Below are 17,833 nucleotides of genomic sequence, written 5' to 3' on the forward strand. Positions count from 1 at the left end.
TTTTCAGCAAACTCAAATGAGTTTCCCAAAGAAAGCAGATAATATAGACCAGAGGAACTAGTGTTGCTTATACTCCTAGGGTATCAAGTGTTTCACAGTATAATGCATCCAAAAGGCAATGATTCATAAAATATCAATACTAATTGAGAAATATGGCAAAGTGAAGATTTATTCTATCTCAATTTCAAATACTTGAAGGTACTGAATCAGATCATTTATAGTGCTTCTCAATGGTGACATTATTTTAATGGTGTCATTTAAATCCATTTTTGGTGCAATACAGTAATTCCTAAATGATAAATTGCACCATTTAATATTGCAACAGAGACATTTGTTAGATATAGAGGTCCAGTTTTTTAAATGAAGAGTTTAAAGATTTGCTTGCATCTTAAACTGAAATTCTGCATTAAATTAATAATTTGTAAACTTACCATTTGATTTGTAAGAAATATCATACATTGATTGTAGAACAAATGTTCTATGTTGTTTTCTAGATCCCCTTATCTTTCAGTGTTGAGCAACTCCATGAAGAATCCACAGCTTGAAAACAAAAGGTGAAAAATGATGAGTTTACATACATAGCTGTACTCTTAGTCCCAAACCAATAAATCTTTTGCTCTCTTTCTAATTTATCACATATGTGTAAAAGAGATTTGCTTCTGGGGAGAACATGTTAAATAGGGAAGTTCATATTTGAAATATTTACATCATTTTCTTGCCCTCTTTACCAACAAAACAAAATGATATTTGGAAACGAATGATTCTGAGGAAATATTATGAGTATGTATTAAAAGTTTTGACCTTTATTTATATTATAGTTCAAATGAGTGCATTGCGAGCCAAATACAAGCTGGATCAAGGATGTTCTTGTCCAAGTAGAATTTGTTAAGAGGCTCCAAATTGCCATTAGGAATCAGAGTTGGAGAGAGAGTGATTTCTATGTGTGTTCGAATGTTACGTGTTCTTGCTGTTATGCAAAAAAGAAAAGGGCATAAATAGTCAAGCAGCAATAGGAGTCTTACTTATGATATTTGGAAATAGCAACATTTAATGTTACAACCTGGAGAGATGAAAATCAGTGACAGGTGTACAATTCCCATTAGTCCCATCACCATCAGAGGCAGCTGATAGTTATCCAAAGTAAGTCCCTAGGAACCCAAACGAGACTGAGGAAAACAGAGCGTCGCCCATGGACTGTGGGGCTTTAAGAAAGAACAAGAGAACTTCTCCTCTAGTGTTATTAGGGGTCAGAATACATAAGCAATGCCGTAGTTCAGATGCTTGAATCAAGGCAGTCCTCTATTGCCAGCTCAGTGTAGGGTCTGAGGTTTGGAGGGGAAAACTCTTTCCCCTGATATGCTTGGGGGCAGGGATACAAGAATTGCAGTTGCAGGCCGGGCGCGGTGGCTCAACCCTGTAATCCCAGCACTTTGGGAGGCCGAGAGGGGTGGATCACGAGGTCAGGAGATCGAGACCATCCTGGCTAACACGGTGAAACCCCATCTCTACTAAAAAATACAAAAAAACTAGCCTGGAGAGGTGGCGGGCGCCTGTAGTCCCAGCTACTCGGGAGGCTGAGGCAGGAGAATGGCGTGAACCCGGGAGGCGGAGCTTGCAGTGAGCGGAGATCTGGCCACTGCACTCCAGCCTGGGCGACAGAGCAAGACTCCGTCTCAAAAAAAAAAAAAAAAAAAAAGAATTGCAGTTGCAGTTGTATTATGTAGCAAGAATTTTGCCCCACCATTGGTGATGAGTGAATTGAGACTTGGGTCTAATCTTTGGGACGGAATGAATTAAGCACTGGATTTGAAAGTGACCAGCACCCTCTCTAGGATTCTCTCCTTTAGGAGCTCAGCTATGGACAAATTATCCCCTACTTGTCATTGGCATGTATCAGGGGTAATTTTACACCATTTGAAGGCTCAATGGGACAGGTATTAAAGACTTAACAATTATCATTATAGCTAATTACCCCCTTTAGCCTCTATTTGTGTGTCTCTGTGGGAACTCATTCGCATTCCTCAGGAAGCTGCTCACTTCTATTTCCTCAAAATCATTTACATTTTGGAACATTTCCATACAGGTGTAGTAGGAGACATGAACCGTGATAAAATGGAGTCGGTTTACTAACATCTTCTGATCTTGTAATTGAATTAATGAAGTTAATTTTTTATTCCTTTTGTAAACACTATTTGTCCCTCAAAAGCCTATTACTGTGATTTGGTCAGTTTCAATTATTATTATTATTATTTTTGAGACAGAGTCTTGCTCTGTCGCCAGGCTGGAATGCAATGGAGGCATCTCGGCTCATTGCAACCTCTGACTCCCTGGTTCAAGTGATTCTCCTGCCTCAGCCTCCCGAGTAACTGGAATTACAGGCATACACCACCACACCCAGCTAATTTTTATATTTTTAGTAGAGATGGGGTTTCACCATTTTGCCTAGGATAATCTTGATCTCCTGACCTCGTGGTCCATCTGCCTCAGCTTCCCAAAGTGCTGGGATTACAGGCGTGAGCCAGCATACCCGGCATATTTTTTTTTTCCATTTTACATAAGGAAAAGTAATTGTGTGCATGAATACACTCACCCACATAGATATATAATTATGTCAACTAATACATAAACACAAATACTTTAATAAGGGAGATTAAGTCACACCATATTATGTTAGTTGTAGTGGAGAATTTTTGTAAAGCTTTTAAACATGCAGGATTTATTTTGCCTTGCATCCAACTGCTATCTGAACATTTTACAACAGAAAAAATAAAATCGTTGCTCTTTCTGACCCACTTTTTTCACCTCAGGATATCTTTGTCATGCTCGTAATTGGTTTACTATATTCACATTGTCAACAGAACTCTGTGCTTTTCAACATTTAACACCTGTGAAGAACTGTGACTTTACTGCATGCAAAAGGCATAATTGGTTGCAAAAGAACTTCAGCTCACTAGCAGGTATGTTGGACCGACAACAAATGTCTTTCAGTTCAAAGAAATCTGAATCTGTAATTTACAGTTTTATTTCTTTCACATTTTCTGACTTACTTTGTTTACTTTCAAATTCCTTGTAATATCTGGTGAACTTGGAAAATATTTCTTTAGCTGTTTCCAGTATTCTCTCTAATTTTATTTTCATGTTTATTAGCAATTTTGGTATGTATTTTTTCTTAGTAAAGATACCGTGTGTTTATTCAGTCTTCATCTTTCACAATAATATCTCTCAGGCTTTTTGTTTAAGTGTACAGGTTCTATATTATATAAGAAAACAAAACAAAAACAATAATAACAAATGTTCATGAGTTTTTAGATGCATTTCTCAAATGTAATACTCCCAACACAAAAAATAGCCCAGTATCATGAAATCCTTGGTGATATGAAAGTGTAGATCATTTTGGGTGGGGACAGTGGGGACTCCAGTAGGGGCCCTAGTATGAGGTTAAGAATGTGTGGGCAACATGATCCTTTCAGAAGATTAGGAGGTGAGTGCATACAGGAAAGTCAATGACATTTGTTGGTTAGCCTACCTAGGACAAAGGATTAAATTTTATTTTCCTTTCTTTTTTCTTTTGTCTCTTAACCACATGGCCTTTTCCTACAGACCTCCAGAGTTAGTTGGGGATGACTTGTAGTGGTACAACGCCTATCAGCCTTAAATAAGAAGATTCAGAAAATAGGATTCGGCATAGAGTTTATTTGACCCCCAAAGCTTGAGGATGGCCACCAAGGAGCATAGATTCAAGTTGCTATGAATATACACTTCAATTAGCAGCAGTTACAAGTGAGTTTTTAAGCCGGGGCGGGGGGAAGAGGCAATTTCTAGGTTGGTTACCAAGAATTTACACCAAAATAATATAAGCTGTTAATTGATTCTACATTGTTCTTTGTACCGCAAATTCCAGGAACTTGAAGATAATGGGTGAGGCAACTAGTCAGGGAAAAAAAATCCTTGAAAAACTATTGTCCCTGGGCATGGGGGTTGGATGGAGGTGGAATGGGTATGACTGAAGTCCTGTCTTCATACTCATGTCTCTGGTATACCTCTCACAGCTCACACAGGTCTCAGCTACTTTTTCCTCACACTGTAGCACTGGCCTACTGTGTATGCAATGGGTAGATTGGCAGGGGAGGAGGTTAGATTCCAAAATTGTGTAAGGTGTTTTATTCCCAACTCAAATATTTTACAATGATATTTTATATTAAAATTATTTTCAGTACCAACATGGCAAATCTGAAAATAATGTTTTGATTTATAAAGTACCCAAACGACAGTGTAAGGGTTAAGGTATTTGAGGCCAGTTATATCCAACCACAGTCCTCATCACCGCCATATTCTTTCACCATATCTGTTTGTTTTTTCTCATCTGCCATCTATGTGAGTTTAACTCCGAGTGCTTTCTTTCCCCTTGCAGAAGGACTGAGTCTTCCAAAAGAAGGTCGCCCAAAGAATAGACTTTTCCTTCACTCAATTCAAGTAGACAGTTTGGAAGGTCTTGGAGGTTTTTGTTTTGTTTTGTTTTTATGAGTGGGAGTCTTGCTCTGTTGCCCAGGCTGGAGTACAATGGTTCTATCATAGCTCTCTACAGGCTTAAACTCCTGGGGTCACACGATCCTCCCACCTCAGCCTCCCAAGTAGCTGGTGCATGCCACTATACTTGTATAATTTTAAAAATTCCTTTAAAGATGGAATCTCATTATGTTTTTCTTTCTTTTGTACCATTTCATGGATGTCAAAGAGCTTAGCTGATATATCCAAATATGTATGTGTGTGTATATGTGTATGTATGTGTGTAACTGTCCTACATATTTTTAAAGGTTGGTCAGCAGAGTATAAAAACACTTGTGAGGATGGAGAATATAAACCAAAAATAAAATTCTAAGCACCCCAGCCTACTGTATGGACCCTTCCTCTTGGCCAAGGGCATTCCAAAGTTCACCTGAAAAACTAGTTCAAACCGTGATGGGAAGGAGGTGTGAACATGCCTCATTATACTCTCTTCCCTTCGGAATTCAGGCACAACCGACTAGCCTGAACATTAAAACAGAGATCTTAACACTGACAAAACAGACTCTGTAGCAAAAGATACCAAATTCTAACCTGACTCTCTAGTATAGCATCACATGATAAATAGTAGACCCTGAAAGAAAGCAAAGTATGTTACCTCAAAACATATTTCTTTGACATATTTTAAAATGACCCTGCAAAGCTGTCTATTATGGGGGGAATTTACATTTTGTAGAAAATCTCCTTCACTTACTAGGTCTTTTTAGGAGAGTCTAGCACCTTTTTAAGTCTGATAAGATGACCTAAACCATCTATTGCTCCTGAAGCCTGCTTCCTGGAGGCTTCATCTGCATGGGAAGAATCTTGGCTTTTACAACCTACCTTATCTTTACCCCAAGTATTTCTTTCTTTGAACTCTGTATGCAAAACTTAACTCTTTCAGCGAATTGTCAGTCAGGAATCTTTGAATCTCTCTAAAACCTAGAAACCTCCTTATCTACCAGACAACCCTTCTTAGAGATATCCTGCCTTTCCACCCTGAACCAATGTACACCTTACATATTTTCATTGATGTCTACCTGTAGCTTTTGCCTCCCTGCAATGTATAAAATCAAACTGTGACCAAGCTACATTGGGCAAATGTTCTCAGGACCTCCTGAGGCTATCTCATGGGCATGTCCTTAACCTTGGCAAAATAAACTTCCAAACTGATTGAGACTTATTTCAGATGCATTTTGGTTTACACAAGAAAGATTTTTATGACTGGCCAAATATTTATTTCCTGAAGGTGATATGACCCACTTTTTTAGGAATCCATGAAAAATTTTGGAGATTTGCAAACACATTTACCATCTGTAAACATGGAATGTTATCTTTTATTGTACATAGATGTTTCTCAAAATGTTCACACCCTATTTCTTTAAAGAAAATATATATCCTCTATACCTGTTTGTGTTCCTTAATAACTTATATAATTGTCTCCTTGTAAAATCATGCACTTATAGACTCTCCAGATATTCCTCACCTTCTAAACTTTTATATTGTGTTTTCTTGAATTAATTATTAATCGACTTTCCAATATTCTTAATTTTTCACAAATTTATTATTTATTATTTATTCCCCTAAGTGTGACCTGGCTCTGCCTGTGTTAGTTATATATTGCTGCAAATGATCTCAAATGTAGTGGTTTATGAGAACAAACATTTATTATCATCCAATTCCTGTGGTCAGGAATTTGAAACTGACTTAGCTGAGTGATGGTCTTCCATTTGGTTGCAATTAGGATGTCAGCTGGGGCTGCTGTCCTCAGAAGGCATGACTAGGGCTGGCACCAAGGCGTCTCATTCACATGGCCCTTGGCATAGAGCTCAGTCCCTTGCCACCCAGATCTGTCCACAGGCTGCTTGAATTTTCACACTGCTAATAAACACATACCAGAAGCTGGGTAATTTATAAAGAAAAAGATGTTTAATGGACTCACAGTTCTACATGGGTGGGGAGGCCTCACGGTCTCAGCAGAAGGCGGAAGGGACATCTTACATCACAGCAGGCAAGACAGAGAATGACTGCCGCGTAAAAGAGAAAACCCCTTATAAAACCATTGGATCTCATTAGACTTACTACCACATGAACAGTGTGGAGGAAACCACCCCAGTGATTCAGTTATCTCCCACTGGGTCCCTCTGACAACATGTGGGAATTATGGTAACTACAATTCAAGATGAGATTTGGGTGGGGACATAGCCAAACAGTATCAAATGGCCTCTCAACATAGCAGAAAGAGCATGGCAGAAAGAACAATACAATAGATCATGTTGGAATTTGCAGTAATGCAACTTTAATAATAACTAAGTCTCTAAAGTGACACACACCATCACTTCTACTTTGTCCTACTCATTAGTAGTGAGTTACTAAGTCCAGCCCACTTTCTAGGGAAGGGACTTAGGTTCCCCCTCTTGAAGGGAGAAGCATCAGAGTTTTGGGGGCATATTTGAAAACCACCACACTGCCTGTAGTCCAGAGTGGGATCCTCATATTTATATATCTAGGGCATCTCAAACTCTATGACAGAAGGTTGTGGGGAGGGAGGTGATACAAGAGAAGATGGACGCTCTCCTGGCTTCCTACCACGTATTCCATATTGAATTTCTTTCAGTTACATGAAACCTTTCTTTCAGGTCCATATGATTGTACTCAGTATTTTTCTAATCTTTTGCATCCATATTTCCTAGAAATGTCCCTTCCACTCACAGAAAATTTTAAGTAGCTGCCTACTACGGGTGCATTCCAACTTCTACAGTAATCTTTGGAGAGTTTAATGTCTCAGAAAACTCCTTAGAGGGAATGACTTTTCTTAATTTTAGTGGCCTAGTTTTCTGTTCCATTTGATTCGCAAAGTAGATTTTCTCATATAAATGATTCCACCTCAGAAACGATAAAGTGTGGTATTCCTCTCTCAGAACACAACCTCTCTGCTGCTTCAGATATCTCCTTCCCTCACTTCTTCCACACCTGATCTTTAGCCTGGATCTTACATATTCTCCACAGTGCTGCCAAGAAAAGAGAGCAGAAGCATTTAGAACAGGAGTAACTTTTAAAAAGAAAGTTACTTTTGTCAAATGATGCCCCAACCTATAGACAAAATGAACTCTCTGTAGATAACTGAAATGCTCAAGTTAGAGCAAAACCAGGAGGCCCTAGCAGGATGAGGCGGCAGTTATGCTCTATGTGTGCTCACAGAATGTTGCAAAAATATCACAAGACTTCTGTTCATTTCTGCCATCAAGTCAAACTAAAATAGGCTACGGTGGCGAATCTCCCAACTGACAAACAACTGACCACCTAGAGTCAGCCAATAAAGAGAGACTTGTGGTTTTAGGCTTAAGGGTTGTCCAATCAAGGCTCTGATCCCACTCCTCAGCTTTGCAGTTTTTGTCTTTATAATCTCTTAACTCTCCAGTGTCTCCTTGAAGACCTTTTAATTTTGTCCTGAAGGCTGCATTTCCCCAACCTATAGATTGCTTTCAGAAAATAAGGTTCGCACCCTCTCTCTTTTCATCTCTGCAGATTTCACAGTCTTTTGTTAATACTTTTAAACAATGTAAGGAAATCAGACAAGAAAGTCTGGTTCACCAAATAAGGTTCGCACCCTCTCTCTTTTTGTCTGCAGATTTCACAGTCTTTTGTTAACACTTTTAAACAATATAAGGAAATCAAACAAGAAAGTCTGGTTCACCAAATAAAAAAAAAAATTAAAGAAAAAATGTCTGAAAAAATAGGACTAAGGTTATGAAATTTATAGTATATTCATGGTAGACAGTGGTAATATTTTATTCACAAAGATCATGCTGTACATTCAGATATTGTCAAAGCAAATAAGGAAATTGAGGAGAAATGTCTTTGTTAAGAAGTTCAGGTTTATTGTTTTGGGTGCAAAATTTCTCCCTTCCACCTGCAACTTGACTATGTAAGTTGTGCTTAATGATGTTGGAAGTAGAAAAGCTATCAGGTGTTGTTTCTTCAGTGCTAAAACCATTTTCTTTGGGGTCCTCTTGACCGACCTCATGATTCACGGTATGAATTGTTGAGTCACAAGGTCTCTTAACCTTCTTAAGAAGAATCTATCACTCCAGTGTCGGTCACCAGCAACCTCAAAGCAATACACATATGTAATACACTGAGGTGATCAGATACACCTGCTGCTGCCCTGTTCCACCTAAGACCTGAACAGATAAAAGTGAAACATCACAGAGCTAAAATAAAAACAGACCCACCTGGGAGAATCATGAAAGCAGCCAGGTCCTGCCCTTGTTCGAGAGGCCTTGGGAAGCTCTGCCTGAGAGAACACTGAGGACTTCTTTCAGTTTTGGCAGCTGCTGCTAGAAGCTCTGCCTGAGAGAGGAAGTGATTGCCCAGCTGACTGACGTCTGAAGGACTTCCATATCCTTTCAACTCTTCTATTGGCATGCTGGTCTCCCAAACCATGCTGTGTTTCGCCGCCCTACTCTTATTACTGCCTGTGTGCTGAATACTAGTTGCACGACTGGTAGTGTGTGAAGGCCTTGCAGTAAACAATGAATCTGAGCATATATTATTGGCTTTGAGTCACTGGGAAATCCTACAACTTAGTTAGGTCAGAGTTAGCACACCTAGAACATGGTGAACCTAATTAACATATCAATTGGTGTAGCTAATAAAGAGATCATCCTAGATTTAGATCATCTTAAATCCAACAAGTATCTTTATAGGAGAAGAGAAGACAGACGCAAATGGAAAAAAGCCAAGTGAAGATGAAGGCAGATTAGAGTGATCCTGCCACAAGCCTGGGGTCATTATGAGGTGAAAGAAGCAAGAAAGCCTTCTTCTCTGAAGCCTTCAGAGACAATGTGGTCCTTGAAAGGGTACACTTCTGTTATTTTAACCCATAAAGTTCATAGTAATTTTTTATAGCAGCCCCAGGATACTAATATAGAGTGCAAAGTAGGGGTAGGGCACGTGACTATAAGGTGAAAAGCGGTTGGTTGGGGAGGATTCTAGCTGAATCCTCTAAGGCTAAATCCTCTAAGGTTATTTAGAAGTAAATAGGCTTTTCTAGTGGTTAGATATTTCATGGTATTTCATCTGTTGCTGACAGTTTTTTTTTTTTTTGGAAAATAATTTCCAACCCCAGAGGTGAGACAGTTTATATGCATGTCAGAGAGCATTCTGGGAGCACAGTTGAGAAACATTCTAGAAGTGCCTGGGAGCCCGTAAGAGCCCATGTAAAGATATTTACCTATGCCCCTATTTTCTGTCCATTACCTCATCTTTGTCTGCTTCTGTGCCATATACCCTGGAGTCAGGACCATTCTGGTTCAATATTCCCAGGCACAAAACTTCTGGTCCTCTTAGCAGCCTGGGAGAAGAAATGATTCAGCCATTCATCAGGTTCATCTAACTTCAGCCCCCAATTTTTCACCGGACCTCCACAGTCTCTCCAAACTCAAAACACCTCAAGGAGTCAAGTGAATTGGACTAGTTTTATCTTATCATTCCCCTCTTTCTCCTTAGGTTCCAGCTTTCTCCGCTCTGCTAGAGTCTATTTCCTCCCTTTCTTTTAAAATAGGTAGTGACATGGTTTCTTCAAGGTGTTTTCTTTCCCATTTTTTTTCTCATGGACCTGTATGCCTCTTGCCATTTTAGTTGATGTTCTAAAGTGAAACAAAAATAAACAAACTTGTTCAGTCTGATTGTCATACCATAATTCTCCTCTTTATATTTTATCTAATTTGCTGACACTACTGTCCATCAACTTACCACAGCTACAAAGCTGAAATTCAAATGTATTTCTTCTCCCTTGTCTCCCATACCACTTAATCACAAAGGCAGACATATCTTGCCTCATTTAAAAAAAAAAAAATCAGTACACTAATCTCTAACCCTAATGATACTGCTTTAAAGGCCTCTCGTCATCTATCAATTAACTACTGAGACACAATGTCCCTCCTTTTAGAATGTGTCCTGAAACCCATCATCCACAGATCTGCAGAGTCATCTCTGTCATATGCACAGCTGAAGGTGTACCTTCTCTTTTCATACCCTTCAAAAGCTGATCTCATAGGTCTAGATCAATGCACAGCTTAGCATGGAACACAGGGCCCTCCTGGTAGAATCTTTTGACATTATCTCATTCATAAATTTTCACTGCTCCCAGGCTTATACTCAATGTTCTAGAATCATCTACAATCTCTATAGCTTTGTCATTTCCTCAGATTAAAATGACTTTCTTGCTTCATCTTTTCAGTCTCCTCCCAATCTTCCAAAACAAATCAGGCCATTTGTTTTCTCCACTGTGAAGCCTTCCTTGTCCCCTGCCTCCCCTACCCAGCCTATCTTGCTCAACCTGGCTGACTTAGCCACTGATTATTTTCTTTGATCCTGAAAGCTACCTCCATTATTACCTTTATTATAATTATCTTTAAATACTCTCTTTTTCTCCTTTGAGATGTAGATCTTTTACAATAGGTACTGTTCTTTATTTAAAGTTTAATTATTGCTTTTAGCATAGTGATAGGTACATAATTGAATTTAATGAAAAATTAACAGATCCCTTTGTCCTGAATAAGGAAACAGAGAGGTGAGAGTATACTCGGACATTAAAGTAGGTAGTAATGTACATTCCAATTCATTTTTGTCTTTTTCTAGTACTAACAAACTTCATTGCTCAATGCTATTACTTATTACTTCTTGAAATGTTGTTTCCTACCTTCTGCTACTAACTATTCCAACTCAGGTCAGATACAAAAGAAGTCTTATATTAATATGATCCATCAGAAATAATGACATTCAGAACTTATTCCTTTTCTGTACTGCAAGGTCAATTTTCCTACCTCTATTGAAGCATTCATCACTCTAAACAGCAAAGCAAAATACCTCCCAGGACTTAAGAATAGAATTATGGTAATATCAACTTGCAGTGGTTGACCTAGCCTTGCATAAGGTATAATACTTCCAAGCAATCACAGACAAATGGGTGATTAAACATTTTTTTCAAAAAAGAGGTCAGGATCTTGCTTTAGAAAGAGACTACCTGTATTGACAGGCTTAAGTCTGCTGTAAAATTAATGTCTAAAGGGAGGAATGTTTCAATCAGGAAAAACTGAATGTTTAGTGGAGAAAAAAGAGAAACTGTGGAATTCTAATATGCATCTAGCATTGACTGGGGAGACGACTGCACTGGAGAGTACAGACTTTCTATCAAATTTGGGGGAGACGCACACATCATACACACAAACACGCACACACACATAGGCACATTCTCAGATACATTGATGATATCACTGATGTATTTTAGTTCTGTTTAAATAGTTCTTTCTTTTATTATTCTGAGAAGATAAAGTTGTTCTTTCCATCTATATGTCCAAGCATACATTAACTGCTCAAGAACTTTTATTAAGCGGGTGTGTATATGTACAATATTTTAAATGCAAACATATGTTGGTGTATTGATTATAAATCTCAGTTACAAACTATGATTACATCAGTTCCATTCTTAGGTTGTGATTTTATAAGCCTTATGGAAAACTATGTTGATAGTGAGATTACTCGACAGTTTCTTTTATATCGTTTTTCTTTTTCAGTTTGATTGTTATTCTGCAGTCCAAGGTAACCCTTTCATAGAAGCAGAGCCAAGAATAACAACATTATTCATCTTCTCTTCCTTCAAGTTGAAGTGTGCTGTGTCAGCTACTAATATTCCAAATACTATGAAATAAGTTGTCTGGAGCTTTGTGGCTCCTTCTTATTCCTACCTCCTCTGTTTTGTTTGCTTTGTGGTGTGTAATAGCCCTTGACATGTTATATCTAATTGTATTAAAACATGGTACATCACACAGGTCATGTCCCAGGAGGTCATGATTTAACATGGAGGACAGGAATATTCTTAGGAAATAAAAGAAGATGCTAGAGAATTGAAGATGTCCACAAATTACCCAGAGTAACAAAAATAAGCTATATATATATATTTTCTTCCTACCTTTTCTCTCTTCATTGTGTGGAAGACAGTGTCATGTCTAATTTTCTCTTTGGGTTCATCATTTTCATGAGCATGTTACGTGCCAAATGTGAATACATTTAGTAGATGCAGTAAAAGATGCTAACATTCTGAATATATTCCCCCAAACAGCCTTAAGAATTCAATCCTTTATTACTGGATCCCACTAGACTCACAATGTTGTAAATAGAGAAAAAATAAAATGGACAAGATCAAAACTGTAAATTATTGAAACTACCTCCTCCCAAAATAAGTGCTTAAACATGATAAGAATATTTCCTTTGTATTTTAGAAACAAATGTTACACTATAATTCATACAACTTGTTCTAAGTCTTAAAAATGTCTCAAAAGCACTAATATTTAGGTATTTAAAACTGAAAATAGATAGACCTCTATCACTGTAAAAATATAGACACTGGACTTTGCAAATCTTGAATCAACATTGGGAAACAGTCGTTGTACACATCCGTGAACATATGAAATTCAAGGAAGGCAAACGGACAAACCCAATAGTAGAGCTCATGATTCAAATCTGCAAAGTCTCACATTGCCTTTCAAAGTTTTATTTACAAAAATTTTCTCACTTACTACCTTCAGTTTGCTCTGGCCTCTTGTTTTCCTTTCCTGTTTATCTTTATTCTTTTTGTATACTCTTTAAACCCACATCCTTCATAATTTCCCACAACTTGTCTTTCATATTTAGAATAAACTTTAAATTGCAAGCAATAGGATTATTAAAAAATGTTAAGGGGCACGGAAAGACACAGATGCCTGATCATTAAGAAAATGTCAACAAGAGGCCTTGGACTGGAAGGAGTCATGGAAGATCTGCAAACCCAACAGTCTTCTGTCTGTTTCTCTCTTGCTTTCTCCATTTCTAATCCCTCATCCTTTGTCCCTACCCCCAGCCTTCTCTCTCTCTCTTTCTCTCTGCTTTGTGGTGTATAATAGCCTTTGACATGTTATATTTAATTATTTTAAAACATGGTGCATCACATGTGTCATGTTCCAGGAGGTCATGATTTAACATGGAGAAGAGGAATTTTCTTAGGAGAACAATTTTCTTCTACTCCTCCTTCTCTCTCTCTCTCTCTCTCCCTCTTCATCACCTCCTTCCCTTTCTGTTTCTTTCTTCTTTCTCTTTCCCTCACCTCAGTCTCTCCCTGCAAATGTGTCTCCAACTGGAGCGTCTGCCTTTGATTTCTCTGCCTTGCTCAAGGTCCAGTGTGTGATCATGCCATAAAGCACATGTCTTTCCAGTTTTAGCACTGTCATCAGATGACTTAATTTCTTAGCTTTTCAAGTCCATTGCGTACCATATGATTTGTCTAGCTTATCTATTTAATGGAAGCTACTAATCAAAGGCAGTTGGCCAGGTTATTGAATGGTTGTCATCAAGTAGGATTTATACCACTTTTATCAACAACTGCAGGGGACAGAAACACAAAGAACAAAAAAAATGCAGCTTTCTTTTGAGGTGGTAGTAACAAGACCTAGTACACATAGAAATCCTTCACTGCTTTATTTTCTCTATACATTTGATTTCCAGTCACAACTTGCCTTTATATCAATTCAATCAACACGGAGACTACTGACTTTATGCAAAGCAATTATTCGTTTCCTTATCCTCACATTTATTTCACACTGTTAAGCTGAATTTAACTTTGACATCAAATAAAGTTTATGTTCTTGATAATGTTTTCAAAACAAATTATTAAACATGTAGAGTGTGCTTCTTCAAAATTGACATTCAAAACAAATGGGGCCAGGTGCAGTGACTCATGCCTGTAATCGCAGCACTTTGGGAGGCTGAGGCAGGTGGATTGCATGAGGTCAGGAAGGAGTTCAAGATCAGCCTGACCAACATGGTGAAACTCCATCTCTACTAAAAATATAAAAGTTAGCAGAGCGTGGTGGTGCACACCTGTAATCTGAGCTACTCTGGAGGCTGAGTCAAGAGAATCGCTTCTACCTGGGAGGCGGAGGTTGCAGTGAGCTGAGATCATGCCACTGCACTCCGGCCTGGGCAACAGAGCAACTCCCTCTCGACAACAACAACAAAAAATGGCATTATTTTATTTTAACCCATTATACAATCTTCACCTTCAAAACAATTCCCTGATGTTTTTCACTGCAGTCAGTGATCTGGTGTTGATTGAACATTTGACTTCTGCCTGATAGAATGTATTATACTAAGGTAAAACTCTGCCACACTATCTGATTACTTTATCACTGCTCTTCCCTATTGGACAGGTATTTATGACTAGTTACCTGGTGATTTTGACTAAGAGTCAATAGAAATTCAACAATTAGAAAGCCATGTAGAAATCATTAACAGCTATGTAAGTATAATACCTTGTCTAAGAAGTAGAACTAAATCAACCCCTAGCTACTACCCAGGACTTCGTAACTTAAATGTAGCCCAAAGTAATCAAACAATTAATAGTCAGCTCTTTAAAAGTAGCTAAACCTCTTTCCCCCTGTGGATTGTGAACATCAAAAGGTTTTAGGCCAGGCATGGTGGCTCATGCCTGTAATCTCAGCACTTTGGGAGGCCAAGGCAGGTGGATCACCTAAGATCGGGAGTATGAGACCAGACTGACCAACGTGGAGAAACTCCATCTCTACTAAATAAATAAAAATTGTAAAACCTCGTTAAATCCCATGTCTCATTTCAGTCATCTTTCCCTTTCACAATTAAATCTCTTGAAAGACTTAAGTCAATGATTCCAGGTCTTTATCACATATTGTTTATGCTACTGCAATCTGATTTCCTGCCTCCACCACTGTATTTCGCTCTTGTCCAACAGACCAGTGCTAACTTTTCTGTAAAGGGTAGCTCTTCATACTTTATCTATCCTGACTTGTCAGCATTAGTTGTATTGATTGAGGACTCTTCTTCTTAAATGATTTTTTTTTCCATCCTGAATATCCACTTTCGCTTACTGGAAATTAACCGTTCACCCACCCATAGAATTTGCTGTTTCTTCAGAATTCTGTCCTAGGCTTTAGTCTTTTCTCACTTTAACACTTGCACTAGGTGATCTCCTTTATTCCCATTACTTCAATTACCATCTCTATGAGGCTGTCTTCGAAATACATCTCCAGCTCAGACCACCTTAATGAGCTCCAAGTCCGTGTATCCAACGAGGCTCCTGCAGATCCCAAAGCACCATAAACATCAACTAAGTTCTTTGCATGTGTCTTCTAATTTGCTTTTGTTCCTGGTTCCTGTATTTGGCAGGACGTCCCAGAAATGGACTTAAGGATGGAAATTTGTAGCTAGAAAATTTCAGGGGAACACTGCTGGTGGGAGAAGAGGGAGAGTGGGCTCAAAATAAAGAGGAGTTGAATTGCAATGCACTTGCAAAAATAGGCTTTAGTTAATACCACAGGAAGCTCTAAAGTTAAAATGGCCCTTCTGAGTTGTTCCAATTTGAGGCAAAACAGTTGTGTCTTTATACGAAGGCATTCACCATTTTGCCTGACCGTTGAAGGATGGTTAAGAACGTTGAAAAATGCATCTCTTTCTGGAAAGACAAATCTTTAGGAAAACCTCAGATGAGCCAACAGGTGGCCTTAGTGAGCTAGCTGGTATCATTCCTGGTAGCTGGATGAATGAATGCCTCATTTCCAAAGAGTGATGTTGGAGGCTCAGGAAGTATCTATTGCAGTACATAATATCCAGAACACGAATCAACCCCAGCTTACTACAGATTCTCTAAGATTCTTTTTCTCTTTCACAGAGAAACTTAGAAAAGGAAGATTAATTGGACAGAGAATGTTTTACAGTGGTGTAGCAATTCTGCAGGCAACTCTTATCATGTCTGCCTAGTTTACATGCCCCACACCCTCTCTTAGCGTCTCTGTTAGCCTAATTGCATTAGAAAGTAGAGTGAGTCATACATGCATTCCAGAGGTGTCTGGGCTTATCCATCTTCAGCATGCATTTCTCGGGATGTGACCACTGCACTTGTCCATTTGAAATACAATTTGGGCAGAAGAGTAGCAAGGGACACCCCAATGTTTCACCCGAATACCAAATTAATTCTTCCCTGCCTCCCTGTATAATATCACCCCGGTTCCTCCCTTGCTAATTGTGATACTCTTCTTTGACATGGAGAGATGTAATCACTAGGTGGCAACCACAAATTAAAGTTCAGAGGTACTCTTATTATGTTTCCCAGTGAAGGCATTCCTTCTCAAGAAACTAGAAACTTTGGACCTATGGAACCTAAAGACTTAGAGACAGGAAACATGAATTTCCCATGTTAGAAGCGACAATGGGTGAAACACTTCTATTTTCATTCTTTGATATCTGTAGCTGTGTATTCTACTTAATCGGGACACACCACCATAAAATGATAATTGCTTTAGAATGAATGCTGCATTATGGAACATGGAACCATGGAACCCCATCACTTAAAGTATCCCTTCCAAAAGGGTGCATCAACTGCAGCTTTAAAACATATTTCTTTGCCCTATCAGGATAGTAGCTTCTGGGTGTTATGATTTGCAATGTGACCAGCAGATTCCATGGTCATGAGTTCCTTGTCAAAAAAGACAGTTTTAAAAAATCAAATGTTGAATTACACATCTGCAAATCTATAAATTTTCTATGGCCAAAGCCCTGTGGGCAGGAAAGACAAATCCTTAGCTGGAATAGATACTGATCTCAATCAAGAAGAATCACTGATCTTTCAGATTAAAAATAGTAGTACCTAATAAATGTGCCAACAAGTTTTGAGAGCTCAACATTGATTTATTCTATTAGATATTTGAACATTAGGCTTGTGAAGTAGAAACCAATGCTGTTGGTGCCATGAATAGCTATGATTTCTGCTCTGTTGGCTACTCTGTTGTGAACTACTTAGCCAATACTCAATGACAGAGGTTTGCTGATGCCTGTCAACTATGCCATTCTGTTTACGTGATTGCTTAGTACCTGTATTAGTCCATTTTCATACTGCTATAAAGAACTTCCAAATACTGGGTAATTTGTAAAGGAAAGAGGTTTAATTGACTCACAGTCCCACAGGGCTGGGGAGACATCAGGAAACTTATGACCATGGTAAAAGGGGAAGCAAACACATCCTACTTCTCTTGATGGCAGGAAGGGGAAGAATGTGTGCTGAGCTATGGGAGCGCACCTGATAAAACCATCAGATCTCATGAGAACACAGTCACTATCATGAGAACAGCATAGAGGAAAGCTACTCCCATAATTCAATTACCTCCCACAAGGTCCCTTCAACATGTGGGGATTATGGGAACTACAAGATAAGATTTGGGTGGCG

Source organism: Trachypithecus francoisi, unplaced genomic scaffold (assembly GCF_009764315.1).
Source record: "Trachypithecus francoisi isolate TF-2019V2 unplaced genomic scaffold, Tfra_2.0 Lachesis_group14, whole genome shotgun sequence".
Lineage (NCBI taxonomy): Eukaryota > Metazoa > Chordata > Mammalia > Primates > Cercopithecidae > Trachypithecus > Trachypithecus francoisi.